The following is a 20,572-nucleotide window of genomic DNA, read 5'->3' as shown; positions in this document are numbered from 1 at the left end:
ACTACGAAAGTATGAGGAGTGAGTTGGCTATGATAGATTGGAGAGCTTTATTAAAAGGCATGACGGTGGATAGGCAATGGCTAACATTTAAGGAACGAATGCATAAATTGCAATGGTTATACATTCCTTTCTGGCGCAAAAACACAAAAGGAAAAGCAGCCTAACCATGGCTAACAAAAGCAATTAAAGATAGTATTAGATCCAAAGAGCAGTCATATAAAGTTGTCAGAAAAAGTATTAAGCCTGAGGATTGGGAACAGTTTAGAGTTCAGCAAAAAAGGACCAAGAGATAAGAAGCAGGAGCAGGAATATGCCACTTGGCCCCTCGAGCCTGCTCTGCCATTCAATAAGATCATGGCTGATCTGGGGCTCAAAGCCACTTCCCAGCCCGCTCCCCATAACCCTTCACTCCTTTATCTTGCAAAAATTTGTCTATCTCCACTTTAAATGTATTTAATGACCCAGCCTCCACAGCTCTTGGGGGCAGAGAATTCCACAAATTTACGACCCTCTGAGAGAAGAAGTTCCTCCTCATCTCGGTTCTAAAAGGGCGACCCTTTATTCTGAGACTGTGCCCCCGAGTTCTAGATTTCCCCATGAGGGGAAACATCCTCTCTGCACCTACCCTGTCGAGCCCCCTCAGTATCTTATATGTTTCGATAAGATCACCTCTCATTCTTCTAAATTCCAATGAGTATAGGCCCAACCTGCTCAACCTTTCCTCATAAGTCAAACCCCTCATCTCTGGAATTAACCTAGTGAATTGTCTCTGAACTGCCTCCAATGCAAGTATATCCTTCCTTAAATAAGGAGACCAAAACTGTAAGCAGTATCGAGGCCTGGCCTCACCAATACCCTGTACAGTTGTAGCAGGACTTCCCTGCTTTTATACTCCAACCCCCTTGAAATAAAAGCCAACATTCCATTTGCCTTTTTGATTACTTGCTGTACCTGCATGCTAACTTCTTGTGTTTCATGCACAAGGACCCCCAGGTCCCTCTGAACTGCAGCATTTTGTAATCTCTCTCCATTTAAATAATAGTTTGCTTTTTTATTTTTCCTGCCAAAGTGGATAACCTCACACTTTCCCACATTATACTCCATCTGCCAAATGTTTGTCCACTCACTTAGCCTGTCTATATCCCTTTGCAGATTCTTTGAGTCCTCTGCACAACTTGCTTTCCCACCCATCTTTGTATCATCCGCAAACTTGGCTTCATTACACTCGATCCCTTCATCCAAGTCATTAATGTAGATTGTAAATAGTTGAGGCTCCAGCACCGATCCTTGTGGCACCCCACTAGTTACCGTTTGCCAACCAGAAAATGACCCATTTATCCCGACTCTCTGCTTTCTGTTAGTTAGCCAATTCTCTATCCATGCTAATATATTACCCCCAACTCTGTGAGCTCTTATCTTATGCAGTAACCTTTTATGTGGCACCTTATCGAATGCCTTCTGGAAATCCAAATACACCACGTCCACTGGCTCACTCTTGTCCACCCTGCTTGTTACATCCTCAAAGAACTCCAGCAAATTTGTTAAACATGATTTCCCTCTCCTAAAACCATGCTGACTCTGTTTGACTGCAGTATGTTTTTCTAAATGCCCTGCTACTGCTTCCTTAATGAAGGACTCCAGCATTTTCCCAACAACAGAAACTGGCCTATAGTTTCCTGCTTTCTGTCTCCCTCCTTTCTTAAATAGGAGTGTTACATTAGCGGTTTTCCAATCCGCTGGGACCTCTAGAGTCCTCCAGGGAATTTTGGTATATTGCAACCAATGCATCCACTATCTCTGCAGCCACTTTTAAGACCCTCGGATGCAGGCCATCTGGTCCAGGGAACTTGTCGTCTTTTAGTCCCATTATTTCACCAAGTACTATTTCCCTAGTGATAGTGATTGTCTTTAGTTCCCCACTCCCTGTGGCCCCTTGATTATCCATTATTGGGAAGTTGTTAGTGTCTTCTACAATGAAGACAGATGTAAAATATTTGTTCAGAGTCTCTGCCATTTCTCTGTTCCCCATGATTAATTCCCCAGTTTCATCCTCTAAGGGACCAATGTTTACTTTAGCTACCCTCTTCCTTTTTATATACCTGTAGAAGCTCTTACTATCTGTTTTAATGTTTCTTGCCAGCTTACTCTCATAATTCATCTTCTCTCTTTTTTTAGTCATCCTTTGCTGGTTTTTAAAAATGTCCCAATCCTCTGATCTCCCATCAATCTTGGCAACATTATATGCCTTTGTTTTCAATTTGATACCATCCTTTACTTCCTTAGTTAGCCACAGGTGGTGCTCCCTTCTCTTAAAATCTTTCTTTCTCACTTGAATATATTTTTGTTGAGAGTTATGAAATATCTCCTTAAATGTCTGCCACTGCATTTCAACTTTCTTAGCCTTTAATTTGTTTTTCCAGTCCACTTTAGCCAGTTCTGCCCTCATGCCATTATAATTGCCTTTGTTTAAGATCAGGACACTGGTTTGGGATACAACTGTCTCACCCTCCAACTGAATTTGAAATTCAACCATGCTATGATCACTCTTTCCTAGAGGATCCTTTACTATGAGATCATTTATTAATTCTGTCTCATTACATAGTACCAGATCCAAAATAGCCTGCTCCCTTGTTGGTTCCATTACATACTGTTCTAGGAAAACATCCCGGATGCATTCTATGAACTCCTCCTCTAGGCTACCATGGCCAATTTGATTTGTCCAATCAATATGGAGATTAAAATCACCCATGATTATTACCGTACCTTTTTTTTTTACAGGCCTCTATTATTTGTTGATTTATACTCTGTCCAACAGCATTGCTACTGTTCGGGGGCCTGTAGACTACGGCCACCAGACTTTTTCCCATTATTATTTTTTATCTCCACCCAAACCGATTCTACATCTTGATCTTCTGAGCCAATATTACTTCTCACCTCTGCACTGATCCCATCTTTTACCAACAAAGCCACCCCACCTCCCTTTCCTTTCTTTCTATCCTTCCGAATTATCATATACCCTGGAATATTCAGTTCCCAGCCCTGGTCGCCTTGCAACCACGTCTCTGTAATGGTGATCAGGTCATACCCATTTGTATCTATTTGTGCCGTCAACTCATTTATCTTATCTGCGTGCATTCAGATATAGAGCTTTTAACTTTGCCTTTTTACCATTTCTCCTTGTTTTGGACTTTTTTTCTGTTACACTCTTATTTTTAAACATTCTGTCCCTCCCTGTCGCACTCTTATTATTTCCCCCATCTCTATCCTGCTCTATTGCTTTCTCATTTCTCATTGACTTTTTATTTTCCTGTTCACCTGGATCCTCCCCCCCACCCCCCTACTATTTAGTTTAAAGCCCTTTCGACAGCCCTAGTTATTCGATTTGCCAGGTCTCTCGCCCCAGCATGGTTCAAGTGAAGCCCGTCCAAACGGAACAGCTCCCTCTTATCCCAGAACTGGTGTCAGTGCCCCACAAATCGAAACCCATTTCTCGCACACCAGTCTTTGAGCCACTCATTCATTTCTCTGTTCTTAGTTACCCTATGCAAATTCGCTCGTGGTTCAGGTAGTAATCCAGAGAATTTTACCTTTGTGGTTCTGCTTTTTAATTTAGCCCCTAGCTGCTCATACTCTTTCAGCAGAACCTCTCTCTTTGTCCTACCTATGTCATTGGTACCTATGTGGACCATGACAACTGGATTTTCCCCCTCCCACTCCAAGTTTCTCTCCAGTCCAGAGGAGATGTCCTTAACCCTGGCACCGGGCAGGCAACACGGCCTTCGGGACTCACGCTCTCGGCTGCAGAGAACAGTATCTATCCCCCTAATTATACTGTCCCCTATCACTACAACATTTATTTTTGCTCCCCCCACTTGAATGGCTCCCTGTACCACGGTGCTGTGGTCAGTTTGCGCATCCTCCCTGCAGTCCCTGGCCTCGTCCACACAGGGAGCAAGACTCTCATACCTGTTGGACAAGGCCAAGGGCTGAGGCTCCTACATCACTACCTCCTGGATCCCAATACCTGCCTCGCTTGTAGTCACACCCTCTTGTCCCTGACCATGGGCCAAATTGGAAGTAATTATTCTAGTGGGTGTGACTGCTTCCTGGAACATATTATGGCCTAGAAATTCGGTATAGCCGCGTTTGGGGCGCTAGACCTGGCAATGCGCAAAGTTCAGCACCAGGCGCAATTTAGCGCCACCTAGCGCGATATTGGGTTGCAGCACCCCTAAAGGTGATTGCGGCGCTAAATCAGGTGCTGCACGCTACTCTTAAGGTGCTAACCCGGCGGTGCAACCCAATTTCGCGGCGGCGGGGCGCAGCGAGGGTGCTGTCAATAATCACTTTCCCTGAGACACACTGGCGCCGGCCAGCTCTTAAAGGGGCAGGTCAATTGGCATCACCAGACACACTCACTGCCTTGTAGGCCTTCAAAGCGGTGGGAGCCTACCTGTGGCGCACCAGCCTAGCAAGACATGGAAAGGGTGAGGCAGAGGGCGGAACGCCTCACTGATGGGGCATTGGATGCTTTGGTTGGCGCAGTGGAATCAAGGCCAAGGAAGATGGTCGGAATGTGATTTATGTTTTGGACAGCCTCCCGGGTGTGAGAGGCAGTTATGTGTCAGTGTATTAGTTTTGCTTTCTGTTGCCATAGCTTTCTCATGTTTGAAGGAACCACATTTTGTGTAATGAAACACTTTCTTCATTTACAATGGCCATGCCTGCTATTTACATGCATCTTGCCCTTCACAGGCTTGGGGGTATCAGACCGGTTCCATTCCTGTTCTTGGAATGGCAGCAAGCATTCCGTGAGAGGGGCCTAGAAGCTACTTCTGATCAGCCTCTGACGCGCAGCCTGAGAAGAGCCGCTCGCGGATAAGTTCAGGCCAGCAGGCATCTTCTCAGCCACCGACAGAGATGTCCTGCACCTTATCTGAGGCTGCAGATCTGGCTGAAGCAGCTGGCACAGCTCAGTCACCACCTCCTTTCTAAATCGCAGCCTTCTGACACACTGCTCCTCCGGCATGTTCATGTAGGAAAACTGCTGTCGGATAACCCTGCCAGCGTAAGGTCTGCTGTGGCGACGTCTGTTGGCCCTCCTCCATCTGGCCATGCCCGCCCCCCTCTCCCAGCGTCTCAGTGCCCTTTCCAGATGATTCAGCAGCAGGACGTTCCCCTCCAATGCAGCCCCCATAATAAGTGCCCACAGGAAGGTTCCCCGTTGTCAAGGCTCACCAACAGCAAGATGATGGTCAGAAGGCTGAAGATCGTCTGCCTGCGCTGGCTCAGTGGTCAAATGGCTCTCAGTGTGCAGTTCAGCAACTCTTTGTAGCTCTCGAGGAAGTTGTGCTCCAAAAATGGCTGCCGCTTTTAAACCACACCAGTCCCCTTTAAATAACGCTCCTCCAGCCCGAGAGCGACTTGGTAAGGTCCAGGTAAGCTGTCACTATTAGCGCCAGGCGCTACGGAGGGGGGCGCCACTGAATTTCGGGTCCAGGGTGCCCAAAAGGCGTTGCACACTCAAATGACGTCATAATCAGCCTGCGCCCATGAGCGGGCGCGCTAAATGCATGCTCAATATGGGACTAGGCGCCTTGCGCCCCCCCCCCCGGAAATTGGTTAGCGCCCCACTTCTCGGCCTCTTTAGGCGTTAATCGGTGGCGCTAACAACCGAATTTCTCCCCCATAGTGTCCAGGTAACGCTCCCCCTCCCTAATGTGTCGCAGTGTCTGAAGCTCGGACTCCAGCTCATCAACTCTGAGCCGAAGTTCCTCGAGAAGCCAACATTTGCTGCAGATGTGGTCGCCCTGGACCTCAATGGTGTCCACGAGCTCCCACATCCAGCTTTTTCCAGTTCTGATGAAGGGTCCCAGACCTGAAACGTTAACTCTGTTTCTCTCTCCACGGATGCTGCTTGGCCTGCTGAGTATTTGCAGCATTTTCTGTTGTTTCAGATTTCCAGCATCTGCAGTATTTTGCTATTGTACAACAACACATTGCCTGGTCTCCCATCTCAATTAATTAATTAGTTTTAAAATTTGGAACACTTGTATCTCTTAATCTACACCAAGGCACTTAAATTTCGATGCTCAGGTTTGGAGAAAAAGCAAAAAATAGTGAAATACTCACCAACCAATCACTTACCTGCTTTCTGGTGACGTCACACTTCGATTACTTTTTACTTCATTACACTCACCAAACCTTTGTATCTCAGCGTGCTCCCGCTGCTTTTGAACTCTCCCGGGTTTTGGCGCTCTCGTTCTGAGAGGGGAAAGATAGAGTATGAAAGTAAACTTGCAAGGAACATAAAAGCGGATTGTAAAAGCTTCTACAAATATGTAAAAAAAAAAGATTAGTGAAGACAAATGTAGGTCCCTTACAGTCAGAAATGGGAGAATTTATAATGGGGAACAAGGAAATGGCAGAGCAATTAAACAAATACTTTGGTTCTGTCTTCACAGAAGAGGACACAAATAACTTCCCAGAAAAGCTAGGGAACCAAGGGTCTAGTGAGAAGGAGGAATTGAAGGAAATTAGTATTAGTAAAAAAAAAAATAGTGCTGTAGAAATTAATGGGACTGAAAGCTGATAAATCCCCAGGGCCTGATAATCTGCATCCCAGAGTACTAAAAGAGGTAGCCATGAACTTAGTGGATGCATTGGTTGTCATCTTCCAAAATTCTATAGATTATGGAACAGTTCCTGCAGATTGGAGGGTGGCAAATGTAACCCCACTATTTGAAAAAGGAGGGAGAGAGCAAACGGGGAACTACAGACTGGTTAGCCTAACATCAGTAGTAGAGAAAATGCTAGAGTATTATAAAGGATGTGATAACAGGATACTTAGAAAATATCAACGGGATTAGACAAAGTCAACATGGATTTATGAAAGGGAAATCGTATTTGACAAACCTGGAGTTTTTTGAGAATGTAACTGGTAGAATAGACAAGGGAGAACCAGTGGATGTGGTGTATTTGGATTTTCAGAAGGCCTTTGATAAAGTCCCACATAAGAGGTTAGTGTGCAAAATTAAAGAACATGGGATTGGGGGTAATATACTGGCATGGATTGAAAATTGGTTAATAGTCAGGAGACAGAGAGGAATAAATGGGTCTTTTTCGGCATGGCAGGTGGTGGCTCATGGGGTACCGCAGGGATCAGTGCTTGGGCCTCAATAATGTCCAATATCTTTAAATTTCATTCAGCAATACTAAAGTTGTTGCTTGGTGAACTTAAACAGCTGTCAGTGGAAAGGGTTAATTCCTTTGCTGATTTTTAAGGCGGCGGAGCAAATATTGTCAGGTGCTCGCAATTGCGCCACTTCATGTAAAAAAAATGTTTTTAAACTTCCCTGATCGAAAAAGAGAGATGGGTTTTCACAATTTAATAGGTTAGTTAACCTTAATTCCAATTTAATTCAGATCAATATTTTATTAACTAAACACAAACAGATAAAACAAAACAAAATAGCACATGCTCTCAGAAAACAGCAAATTATGTCATATTTCTTATTGTCCTTTCTTCAGATGCCTTTCCAAATGACTGTAAAAACATTGAATATAACTGAAGAAAAATTAGTTTTTCACATTTAAGCAAATCAAATCAAACTGCTTTGGAAAATTTCACCATAGCAACCACAACTCCAAGGTTAAATCTTAGACTGAAACTTAATCTTTTATTAAACAAAATTTCTTTTTCCTCCGCTTTGCCACACCAGCTTAACTTAAATTGTAGTTCAAAGTTTTTGGATGACTCCGATAACCTCTTGGCCCCCTGGACCCCTAACTTCTCTGAGAGACTGTACATGACTTCATCTTTTATAAGAACATAAGAAATAGGAGCAGGAGTAGGCCAATCGGCCCCTCGAGCCTGCTCCACCATTCAATAAGATCATGGCTGATCTGATCCTAACCTCAAATCTTCTATCACTCTCCATCCACCCGAACCCATGTGATCTCCCGGGAGAGGCGAAAAACCAGATAAAAAACCCAATGGCCAATTTGGGAGAAAAAAATCTGGGAAATTCCTCTTCGACCCATCTAGGCGATCGAAACTCGTCCAGGAGATCACTCTGTCCCTATATTTTCTACAGTACTTACCTTCTGTAAAGGTGATCTCCACCCCAGCCAGGAACAGGAATAAAACCATCTCCTGAAATCAAACACAGAATTAGAAAACAGTAGGAGCAGAACCAGGCTACACGGCCCCTGGGCCCACTCCACTACCCACAGGGCCATGACCATTCCGAACCTAGACTCATGTCCAAATTCCTGCCCGCTCCCCATAACCCTTAATTCCCTTTACTTCTAGGAAACCATCTATTTCTGTTTTAAATTTATTTAATGATGTAGCTTCCACAGCTTTCTGGGGCAGCAAATTCCACAAACCTACCACCCTCTGAGTGAAGAAGTTTCTCCTCATCTCAGTTTTGAAAGAGCAGCCCCTTATTCTAAGATTATGCCCCCTAGTTCTAGTTTCACCCATCATTGGGAACATCCTCACCGCATCCACCCGATCAAGCCCCTTCACAATCTTATATGTTTCAATAAGATCGCCTCTCATTCTTCTGAACTCCAATGAGTAGAGTCCCAATCTACTCAACCTCTCCTCATATGACTACCCCCTCATCCCCGGGATTAACCGAGTGAACCTTCTTTGTACTGACTCGAGAGCAAGTATGTCCTTTCTTAAGTATGGACACCAAAACTGTATGCAGTATTCCAGGTGCGGTCTCACCAATACCTTGTACAACTGCAGCAATACCTCCCTGTTTTTATATTCCATCCCCCTAGCAATAAAAGCCAACATTCCATTGGCCTTCTTGATCACTTGCTGCACCTGCATACTAACTTTTTGAGTTTCGTGCACCAGGACCCCCAGATCACTTTGTACTACAGTACTTTCCGGTTTCTTGCCATTAAGATAATAACTTGCTCTATGATTTTTCCTGCCAAAGTGCATAACCTCACACTTTCCAGTATTGTATTCCATCTGCCAAACCTCTGCCCACTTACTTAGCCTGTCTATGTCCCTTTGCAGGTTTTTTATGTCCTCCTCACTCACTACTTTCCATCCCATCTTTGTATCATCTGCAAACTTTGATATGTTACACTCGGTCCCCTCCTCCAAATCGTTAATATAGATTGTAAAGAGTTGGGGACCCAGCACTGACCCCTGCGGAACACCACTAGTTACTGGTTGCCAGTCTGAGAGCGAACCATTTATCCCAACTCTCTGCTTTCTGTTAGAGAGCCAATCCTCCACCCACGCCAGAATATTACCCCCAATCCCGTGATTTTTTTATCTTGAGCAATAATCTTTTGTGTGGCACCTTGTCAAATGCCTTTTGGAAGTCTAAATACACTACGTCCACTGGTTCCCCTTCATCCACCCTGTATGTTACTTCCTCAAAGAACTCAAGCAAATTTGTCAAACATGACTTCCCCTTCATGAAACCATGCTGAGTTTGTCCTATTAAATTATGTTTACCCAAATTTCCCGTTACTGTCTCCTTAATAATGGACTCTAACATTTTACCAACCACAGATGTTAGGCTAACAGGTCTATAGTTTCCAGCCTTCTGCCTACTACCCTTTTTAAATAAGGGTGTTACATTAGCAGTTTTCCAATCTGCCGGGACCTTTGCTGAGTCCAGGGAGTTTTGGAAAATTATTACCAATGCATCCACAATTCCTACCGCCACTTCCCTCAAGACCCCAGGATACAAGCCATCAGGTCCAGGGGATTTATCCGCCTTGAGTCCCATTATTTTACCAAGTACCACTTCCTTAGTGATTTTAATCGTATTTAGCTCCTCCCCCCCCCAGAGCCCCCTGTTTGTCCAGTGTTGGGATATTCTTAGTGTCCTCTACCGTAAAGACTGATACAAAATAATTGTTCAGCGTTTTTGCCATCTCCATGTTTCCCACCATTAATTTCCCGGTCTCATCCTCTAAGGGACCAACATTTACTTTAGCCACCCTTTTTCTTTTTATATAACTGTAGAAACTTTTGCTGTCTGTTTTTATATTTTTTGCTAATTTACTTTCATAATCTATCTTCCCTTTCTTAATCAATCTTTTAGTTATTTTTTGCTGTCTTTTAAAGACTTCCCAATCTTCTATCCTCCCACTAGATTTGGCTACCTTATATGCCCTTGTTTTTAGTCGGATACTATCCTTAATTACTTTACTTAGCCACGGATGGCTATCTTTTCTTTTACACCCTTTTTTCCTCAGTGGAATATATATTTTTTGGAAGTTGTAAAATAACTCCTTAAATGTACACCACTGATCATGTACCGTCTTACCCTTTAATCTATTTTCCCAGTCCACTCTAATCAATTCCGCTCTCATACCTTCATAGTCTCTTTTATTCAAGCTCAGCACGCTTGTTTGAGATCCAACCTTCTCACCCTCTAATTGAATATGGAATTCAACCATGTTATGGTCACTCATTCCAAGGGGATCCTTTACTAGGACATTTTTAATTAATCCTGTCTCATTACACAGGACCAAATCTAAGGTTGCTTGCCCCCTGGTCGGTTCAGTTACATACTGCTCAAGAAACCCATCCCGAATACACTCAATGAACTCATCCTCAAGGCTGCTCTGCCCAATTTGATTTGTCCAGTTAATATGATAATTAAAATCCCCCATAATTATAGCTGTTCCCTTATTACAAGCCTCAACTATTTCCTGATTAATACTCCGTCCAACAGAGTTGCAACTGTTCGGAGGCCTATAGACTACGCCCACTAGTGTTTTTTTCCCCTTATTATTCCTTATCTCCACCCAAACTGTTTCATTATCCTGCTCCTTTGACCCAATATCATTTCTCTATTATAGTGATTCCTTCCTTTATTAACATAGCCACCCCACCTCCCCTCCCTTCCTGCCTGTCCTTCCTGATTGTTAAATAACCTGGTATGTTTAATTCCCAGTCATGGTCACCCTGCAGCCATGTTTCTGTAATGGCCACAAGATCATACCCATATGTCGTTATTTGTGCCGTTAACTCATTCATTTTGTTACGAATGCTACGTGCATTCAGATAAAGAACTTTCAAATATGTTTTGTAACACTTAGTTCCTGTTTTTTCCCCTTTTAGTACTTTACTTTTTACTCCATACCTTCTGTCCCTTCCTGACACGTTCTGTTTTTTAATTCCCCCACTGCTACCTAAGTCTATGACCTTCTCCGTTGTCATTTCTATTATTTGCTCTCTAGAAACCTCCCCCCCACTAATTAGTTTAAAGCCCTCTCTACAGCCCTAGTTATATGATTCGCCAGGACTCTAGTCCCAGCACTGGCCAAGTGGAGTCCGTCCCAACGGAACAGCTCCCTCCTGTCCCAGTACTGGTGCCAGTGTCCCAAGAAGCAAAACCCATTTCTCCCACACCAGTCTTTGAGCCACGCATTTCACTCTTTAATTTTATTTATCCTAGCCAAATTTGCTCGTGGCTCAGGTAATAACCCAGAGATTATTACCCTTGAGGTTCTGTTTTTTAATTTGACCCCTAGCTGCTCATAATCCTTTAACAGAACCATCTTCCTTGTCCTATCTACGTCGTTTGTACCAACATGGACCACGACAACTAGATCCTCCCCCTCCCACTCCAAGTTTCTTTCCAGCCCAGAAGAGATGTCCTTAACCCTGGCACCGGGCAGGCAACACAGCCTTCGGGACTCCCGCCCTTGACTGCAGAGAACCCTATCTATCCCCCTAATGATACTATCCCCTACCACTACAACATTTCTTTTTACTCCCTCCACTTGAATGGCCCCCTGTACCACGGTGCTGTGGCCAGGTTGCTCATCCTCCCTGCAGTCCCCGCTCACGCCCTCACAGGGAGTAAGAACCTCGATCCTGCTTGACAAGAGCAAGGGCTGCGTCTCCTTCAACACTACATCCTGGATCCCTGTACCTTCCTCACTCATAGTCACACCGTCCTGTCCCTGACCACGGACTACATCTGCAGTAATTAATTTCATAGGTGTGATCACCTCCTGAAACATAGAGTCCAGGAACTTCTCCCCCTCCCTGATGTGTCACAGTGTCTGAAGCTCGGTCTCAAGCTCTTTAACATGGAGCTTGAGTTCCTCTAGTAGCAAACACTTATCACAAATGTAATCACCGTGTGCCTCAATGGGGTCCACCAGCTCCCACATTTCGCAACAGTGACACATCACCTGTTCACCCATATCTATGTAATTAATTAAATTTATTATTATTAGTTATGAAGACCCTCTGCCCCGATATAGATGATACTATTACACCACTATTCAATAGGACTTAACAACTTAAAGGAATAAAAGAGATGGAAGAAAACCAACCAACCAGCTGATCACCAACCTCCTCCTTGAATACTGTCTGTGGGGCCTGTTTGGTTGCCTCGTCTCGCTGCTCCGCTTCCGCAGTGCTGTCTAAGCCTGGGAGTGGGGAACAAAACAGAACAAAAAACACACCCTCACCTCCCACTTGCCCGAACTCTCCCTCTTACCAAACTCTAGCAGCACTCAATGCACAGCACTCCGTGCACAAGCACTAGTCCCGCCCCTTTTATACCCGGATTCTACTTCCGGTTTAAACTCCCCAACAGTTTAATATACACTTAAAAATTAAACTCACTTCAAATAATTAACTTTTTAACACACTAAAATTCACAAAATACACTTAAATTACTTTTCTCCCTCTTACCAAACTCTAGCAGCACTCAATGCACAGCACTCCGTCATAATCATAAGCACCCGCCATTTGGTTTTAGGTTTCAGTGACAAAACACACCCACTTTCGAGGTTTCCTACCCAGTCGTCCCGTCTGGTGCCATGTAGTGACGTTATAGACTGAGTGTGTCTTTAACTCATTTCTCCACAATAACCCTTTTGCAGTCCTGCCGCGGTCACCATTTTGTAAAAATTAGGCCAATTAGTAGCTTATCTCTTGTCTTTCAAATAATCAGGATCGACTACAAACCAATATGATGGGCATATTGTGTTTAATCAGTGTTTAAGATGGAATATAACATGCTAGTTATACAGCAAAAACATCCGCTCGTGACAAGCAGCTGGTACTGGTCCCGATCGGACAGACGGCTGGTGTGCATGAACAGTTCTCTGGCTGTCAAATCAAACAATAGCTTTTTTTTGTAATCCAATTAAAACGAGATACTTTCAAAAAGTCCAAATTCATTTTCTACCAGACACGATTAGAAACCATGGCAACCGTAACTTCAAGGCTGAAGTTTATCTTTTGTAAAACAAACTGCCTCTACAGTTTGCTGTACAAGCCGTCCCAGTCAAAATATATCCACAGCAGTGTTTTTAATTTAAACTGCAAATCATAAAGTTTCTCCCAATTCTCGCTGCACAATCTTAAATTGTAATGAACATATTTAAGACATCTACATTTTAACACAATCTGAAATTCCAGCACTCTTTAAGGTTCCTTTCACTCAGCAAATCTTGTGTTTTATTTGTGTCGGCACAATCGGTAAAACGTTAAGTTACTTTTTTTTTGCCTTTTTAAATTGTTGTCTCAGCAGCTTTCCCTGGCTCTCCAAATCCCTGTTTTTTCCCTTCCTTTGTTGAGTTTTCAGATTGGTTAGTCTGCAACTTAGATCTTTTTCCCTCTTTATCTTCCACTCTTTAATCCGCTTATTACATTCAGTGTGGTTCCCATGAGCACTCCGTTCCTCTAGAGCCTGTTTCTGGGTGACCCTAAATGCAACCTTCAGGTCCTCATTGATCTTTTCTGTCTGCTGTGACCGATATCGCTGTTTGGATAGTTCTTTTGACAAGGCATCGCACTGATTCTGATTATTTATACACTGGCTTTCGAGTTGTTGTTCTTTATTACACCACCTCTCCTCCTGTTCTAACTTTTCCTTGAGCCTGTTTCTACGTTCCCTTTCTTCTTCTGTTTCTTTCCTTAACTTGATCTTTATCCTTTCATCAGATTTAACCTGTCTAGGTAGGTCCACAGTATTCTGGGGCACTGATGGTGATGTACTAGCCAGGCTGGCTCATCTGAGAGAACTTGGAGAGGAGGCCTGTCACTGAGAGCTGGGATTCTTTCCACTTTGCTCCAGATAACCAACACTGCAAGAGAATGTTTTAATGGTCCATGCTGGACAAACAGCCGAAAGCTTACCACTACTCTGCTAATAGGTTGTACAGTTTAAGCCAGTTAAACTTCAGCAAAAGCCCAGCGCACGCACTCGGGGGTACTAAAGCCTTGACCCTGAGTAAGACCAATTAAATACATACTATGGTTCTGTCTTCACAAAGGAGGACACAAATAACCTCCCAGAGATGTCGGGGAACATAGGGTCTAATGAAAGGGAGGAACTGATAGAAATCAGTATTTGTAGGGAAATGGTGTTGGGGAAATTGACGGGATTGAAGGCCGATAAATCCCCAGGGCCTGATAATCTATATCCTAGGGTACTTAAGGAAGTGGCCCTAGAAATAGTGGATGCATTGCTGGTCATCTTCCAAAATTCTATCGACTCTGGAACAGTACCCATGGATTGGAGGGTAGCTAATGTTACCCCACTGTTCAAAAAAGGTGGTAGAGAGAAAACGGGGAATTACAGACCGGTAAGCCTAGCATCGGTAGGGGGAAAATGCTAGAGTCCATTATAAAAGATGTACTAGCAGAGCACTTGGACAACAGTGACCGGATCGGACAAAGTCAACATGGATTTACAAAAGGTAAATCGTGCTTGACTAATCTACTGGAATTTTTTGAGGATGTAACTGGTAAAATAGATAAGGGAGAACCAGTGGATGTGGTGTATTTGGGCTTTCAAAAGGCTTTCGATAAGGTCCCGCATAAGAGATTAGCGTGTAAAGTTAAGGCACATGGGATTGGGGGCAAGGTATTGACTTGGATAAAGAACTGGTTGGCAGACAGAAAGCAAAGAGTTGGAATAAACGGCTCTTTTTCCGAGTGGCAGGCAGTGACTAGTGGGGTACCGCAGGGATCGGTCCTTGGACCCCAGCTATTCACAATATATATTAATGATCTGGACGAGGGAACTAGATGTAATATCTCCAAGTTTGCAGACGACACAAAGCTGGGTGGGCGTGTGTGCTGTGAGGAGGATGCCGAGAAACTCCAGTATGATTTGGACAGGTTGGGTCATTGGGCAGAAGCATGGCAGATGCAATATAACGTGGATAAATGCGAGGTTATCCACTTTGGTGTCAAAAACAAGAAGGCAGATTATTATCTGAATGGCAATAGATTGGGAGAAGGGGAAGTGCAATGAGACCTGGGTGTCCTTGTGCACCAGTCGCTGAAGGTAAGCATGCAGTTGCAGCAGGTGGTTAAGAAGGCAAATGGTATGTCGGCCTTCGTAGCGAGAGGGTTTGAGTATTGGTACAAGGATGTCTTGCTGCAGTTGTACAGGGCCTTGGTGAGACCACATCTTGAGTATTGTGTGCAGTTTTGGTCGCCTTATCTGAGGAAGGATGTTCTTGCCATGGAAGGAGTGCAGCGACGATTCACCAGGCTGATACCTGGGATGGCAGGAATGATGTATGAGGAGAGATTGGGTCGATTGGGCTTGTACTCGCTGGAGTTTAGAAGAATGAGAGGGGGTCTCATTGAAACTTATAAAATTCTAACAGGACTAGACAGACTAGATGCAGGAAGGATGTTCCCAATGGTCGGGGAGTCCAGAACCAGGGGTCACAGTCTAAGGATAAGGGGTAAGCCATTTAGGACAGAGATGAGGAGGAATTTCTTCACCCAGAGAGTGGAGAACCTGTGGAATTCTCTACCACAGAGGCAGTAGAGGCCAATTCATTAAATATATTCAAGAAGGAGTGGGATATATTTCTTAAGGCTAAAGGGATCAAGGGATATGGGGAGAAAGCAGGGACAGGGTACTGAATTTGGATGATCAGCCATGATCGCATTGAATTGCGGAGCAGGCTCGAGGGGCCGAATGGCCTACTCCTGCTCCTATCTTCTATGTTCTGATTGTCTGACAGTTTATAGAGTTCAGACTCGTGGAACAGACAACACAAAACCCAATGAATCTGTGAAACTTCTTTTACTTAAAAATCAACAAGAGGTTACAATTAATTACCAGAATACAAACTGTACTCAATTCATGTACTTATCACAAGCAAGCATCTACTTTAAGCTCAGGTGATTATAAGCAAAACTACATACGTTACTATTCACCAGATGAGAGGTCAATTCAATGATGATAGACGTATTGCCAACTTTAACTGGCAACTGACCAGGTCGCCATCGACTATAGCATCGAATGTCAGTGTCCAATAACATAACCCAAAACTTGGCAACTGGCCCACAACATTCATGTCCCAAACTGTGTGGCAAATGTTATTTTCCTTCGGTCTCTCTCTCTCTCTCTCCCTATCTGTTTTGATTTTAGTTGACCAAGGCCAGACATCCAAAGAGAGTCATTGGGCTCAATTTTCCAAGCCCCATGGAGGCGGGACAGCACATAAAATCAGAGAAATTGGGGGTGGGTGGCAAACCTGCCCCCATCCCGCCTCCATGCCCTTTTGCTAGGAGGCGGAAAGATGTGCAGCTTTGGGTCCCGTCTCCTGGAGGCGGGAAAGGCTTTTAATCCTTTTAACTGCCTGTTAGCAGGTAGTTAACAGGCAGAAAAAGGGATTAGTGCCATTTTACCTTCACAGGTGAAGGCTTCCCGACCTCTGAGAACCCTGCCGGGTTGGAGGAGACGTGGAGGAGGTCTGCGGCGGTCGGAGGCACCTGGATGTAAGGTGTAGAGGTGAGTGATGGGTGCAAGTGTGGAATGGTAAGTATGCAAGGTGAGTCATAAGTTTAAAAAAGTGTTCACTTACCTTTTTTTTACTTCTGTAGCCTTTAGCCGTGCTGGACCAGGAGAGCGGACATCCACCTTGTCAATTTCAGGTAATGGCTGATGGACCCTCCGATCCATCAGACATCTGAAATTTACTTTTTTACAATGTTTTTTCAGTCCTCACCACAAAAATGAATCAAACTCAAAAGAATGTCAGTGTTTAACAGCTTCACAGAGCTGTCAAACGCTGTAATTTCTTCTTTCAAGAAGTCTTGACAGATAGCACGTTTGACGTTGACGTGATCTGTCAGTGACTTCTTCCCTAATTGGCTTGCTGAGCCTGCTGGGCGGGCTTAACAAGCTCAATCCGGGGTAAATCCCTCTGAATGGTCAGGCGAGGATGGAGGCGGGACATTGACACGACAAGCAGCAGTCCCGCCTCCATTGACAAAATCCAGCCCATTGTTTTTCACATCTGCAGGTGTTGACTCACATTTCTCATAGAATTTTCAAGAGCTTATCTTTCGAAGGAAAAGTGCCAACACATCGGCCTAGAAATTCAGTTGGCGCCGCGCCAGGGCTTTAGCGCCGGAAAGTTAGCGCCGGCGCTAAGTCCCCCTGTGCGCACCAAAAATTCAGTAGCACCGCGCCCAAACGGCTGCCGGCGCTACTGAAGGGTGTTTGCGCCTGAAAATGGGCGCTACCTGCCGCATTGCGGCGCTATTGCGGCGCCCGATGCGGTGCGGCAGGCTCGGGAAGTGCAGGCCTCCTCCTTCAGTTAAGGAGGAGCTGCCTGCACCCACCCGCTGGCCGGTAAAATCTTCACAAAAATGAGCCCGGCACCTCGGGGAAGTGCCGGGCTCGCAGCCCAGAAGCATCTGTTCCGCGGGGGGGGGGTGGAGGAGTCCGGGGAGGGAGGTGCGGGCAGGCGGCCGGCGGGAAAGCGGCCGGCCGCCGCGCGACCTTAATGCGCCGGCGCAAACTCCTGTAAGACTCGGTTGCCAGAGTCTTAGTTGCGGCTGCCATGGGCGAGGCGGCCGCAACTCAATTTCGGCGCTGGGGCCCGTCACCACGGCAACCGGGACGCTGCGCACACTGATGACGTCATCGGTGCCGGCGCAGTGCAACCGGTCTACCGCCGATGGTAGGGCCCCAGGGAATTTCTGAACCGGCTGTAAGTCCAGCACAATGACCTCTAGCACCGCAAAATGGGCGCAAAGCCCACTCAATTTCTAGGCCATCATGTTTTAGCCAAGCAGTCTCTTGCCTCAAAGCTTGTCGGTACATTTGGTCACTTTTAAATTCAGTCAAGTTTACCATGACAGTGTTACACCTGTCATGCTGCTCCTAAACATTCTGGATTTAGGGAAGTAGGATGTGCACTCCATATTAAGTAAAAAATAAACTCCGCCTGTGTGGACTTCTCAGTTGCTTTGTTCTGATACTCTTAAAAATGATAAGAGATTTCAGTGTATGTCAGAGAGCCAGCTGACCAAAATAAAAAGTTGCACATTAATGATATGGAGCAGATTGGCAGAAAATCAAATGCTTCTCTCAGGTCCTTGTGTTTACATATTTGCAAGCCAGTGCTGATTTCGGCATAAGGAAGAAGTTGCATTTTTATACTGCCTTATTATCATGTCTCAGAAACATTCTACTTATAATGAATTCCATTGTGCAGTTTACTGTTATGTGGGTGAATGTGATGACTATCTTGCACACAACAAGAAATGAGATGAATGATCAGTTTATCTGTGCATATTGATTGAGCAAGGAATGTTGGGCAGGACATCAGGAAAACTTGCTTTTCTTTGAATTGTGCTATTTAACATCCACTTCAACCAGTGAAGCAGGCAGATAGGGACTCAGTTTAAAATCTTGCCCTGTTGTAGCACTCTTAGTGCTGCACTAAGTATCAGCCTAGAGTCATAGGCCTAGAAATTCATTGTAGCCACTTTTGGGGCGGTAAAGTCGGGCGGCCGCTAAAGTTTGCGCCCGCCGCCAAATCGAGATCACTTCTCCGATATTCATTAGCTTCGCCCTAAGAGTTTGCTCGAGCGCTAAAACTGGCGCAGCACGCCTCTCTTTAGGCGCTAAGCCGGCGGGCCGGGGCGCTAAACTGGAAGTTGGGCGCAGGGCAGGTGCGGTGAGCTGCTGATTGACGGCAGACACTCTGGCTCCGGTGAGCTCTTAAAGGGGGAGGGTGGATTTGTTTTTTTAAAAGGCCGACACTGGTGTCTTTGTGGTTTTGGGGAGGGTTTCTCTCCATCAGTGTGTTATGTGTTCCCGGCACCACACTCCTCCTCCTCCTCCCAGCCAGCCAGCCAACCGTACCATTTCTAGTACAGGAGGGCCCTTTAATTTGCGCTCCCCGCGGCCCGCATCGGCTGTGTACCGTTCCACTTCACAGTCGTTAGGGCCGCCTGGCGCACAATGGGCCGGCGCGAGTGAAGTTCCGGTTCAGGGCGCACAAAGGGCGTTGCACGACGAAATGATGTCATGATCTGCGCGCGCAGCAGGGCGCGCGCTAAGACTTTGCGCCGGCGCTAAATGTGTACTGAAGTTGGGGCGAGGCGCAGATCGCGCTGCGCCCGGGCGCTAAGCACCTAGCGCTCGAGATCTACTCCTAAGGCGCTAACGGCTGGCGCGCCCAACTGAATTTCTAGGCCATAGACTATTTCCTTAAGTCCTGAAGTGAAATTTGAATCTACAACCTTTTGACTCTGAGACGAGACTGATACCAACAGTAGATTTTAAAATGGTGACCAGAGCTTTTTGGGGGACTGCATTTTTAAAACAACTGCAACCAAGTGCTACTGATCTCAGACTGTTAGCTGAAATTTGTGTTTCAGCCAGGCAGAATCCATTTTACATTGCTTGGTTCCTGCAAGATGGAACTTTAACTAACCTGTTCAAGAGAGCTCTGCAAATCTCTGGATAGGTACATGGACCGACCTCTCTTGCAATAGTTGGAAACTTAAATTTGTAGTGAGCGAGATTCAGCAGGTTTACAAAGTTAGCACGTCATCAATTAGGTTTGACACTTCACTGGATTTGCAGTCTGTACATAGTCAAACCAAAATGGTGTGAGACTCCCTGGAAGGAGTCAGATCCTCATTTTGATTTACATTGCCAGTTTAGCATTAGTGCAAAGCAAAAATAACTTTGTACTGACACTAAGTGCACCCTAAATGGGACTAATTGGATATAGCTTTCAAAGAGCACGATGGGCAGAATGACCTCCTTCTGTGCTGTAGCATCCTATGATAAATATTCATGGTAAATATATTTTATGGTTGAGTTTCTTTAAAAGTGCAAGTTTTATTTGACTGATAATTAGCGTACAAGAAACAAAACAGTCATTTGCAGAAACTCCCAGTTAACTGGCATTAATACAACAACAGCACGCATTTATACAGCACCTTTAACATAGAAAAATGTCCTAACACATTCACAGAAGTTTAATCAGACAAAAATGGATGCCGAGTCAAAGAAGGTGATATTAAGAGGGGTGACTGTAAGCTTAGTCAAAAAGATGGAGAGGGTGGCAGAGGGGTTAAGTCAAGGAATTGTGGTGTGGGGCCTAAAAGGTAGAAGGCACTGTCGCCAGTGGCGGTGGGGAGGGGGTAGACCCATCTACGGCCAGAATGGAGGAATGAAGAGTTCGCGGGGGCCGGAGGGAGAAATGTAGTGCTGGATGGTTGTAGGCATGGGAACGAGCAAAGCCACAAAGAGATTTATACACAAGAATGCAAATTTTA

General features: G+C 45.0%; 1 pseudogene across 1 annotated transcript in view; it reads left to right on the top strand.

Annotated features, from left to right (window-relative positions):
• LOC147111748 (RPA-related protein RADX-like) overlaps positions 1–20,572 on the top strand; it is a 99,554-nt pseudogene that overhangs the window by 7,723 nt on the left and 71,259 nt on the right. The window lies entirely within an intron of this gene.

Source organism: Somniosus microcephalus, chromosome 10, assembly GCF_052327205.1.
Source record: "Somniosus microcephalus isolate GS21.2 chromosome 10, FLI_Smic_1.0, whole genome shotgun sequence".
NCBI classification, from domain to species: Eukaryota; Metazoa; Chordata; class Chondrichthyes; order Squaliformes; family Somniosidae; genus Somniosus; species Somniosus microcephalus.
The sequence above is the reverse complement of the archived record's forward strand: the minus strand, read 5'-3'. Positions and strand labels throughout refer to the sequence as shown.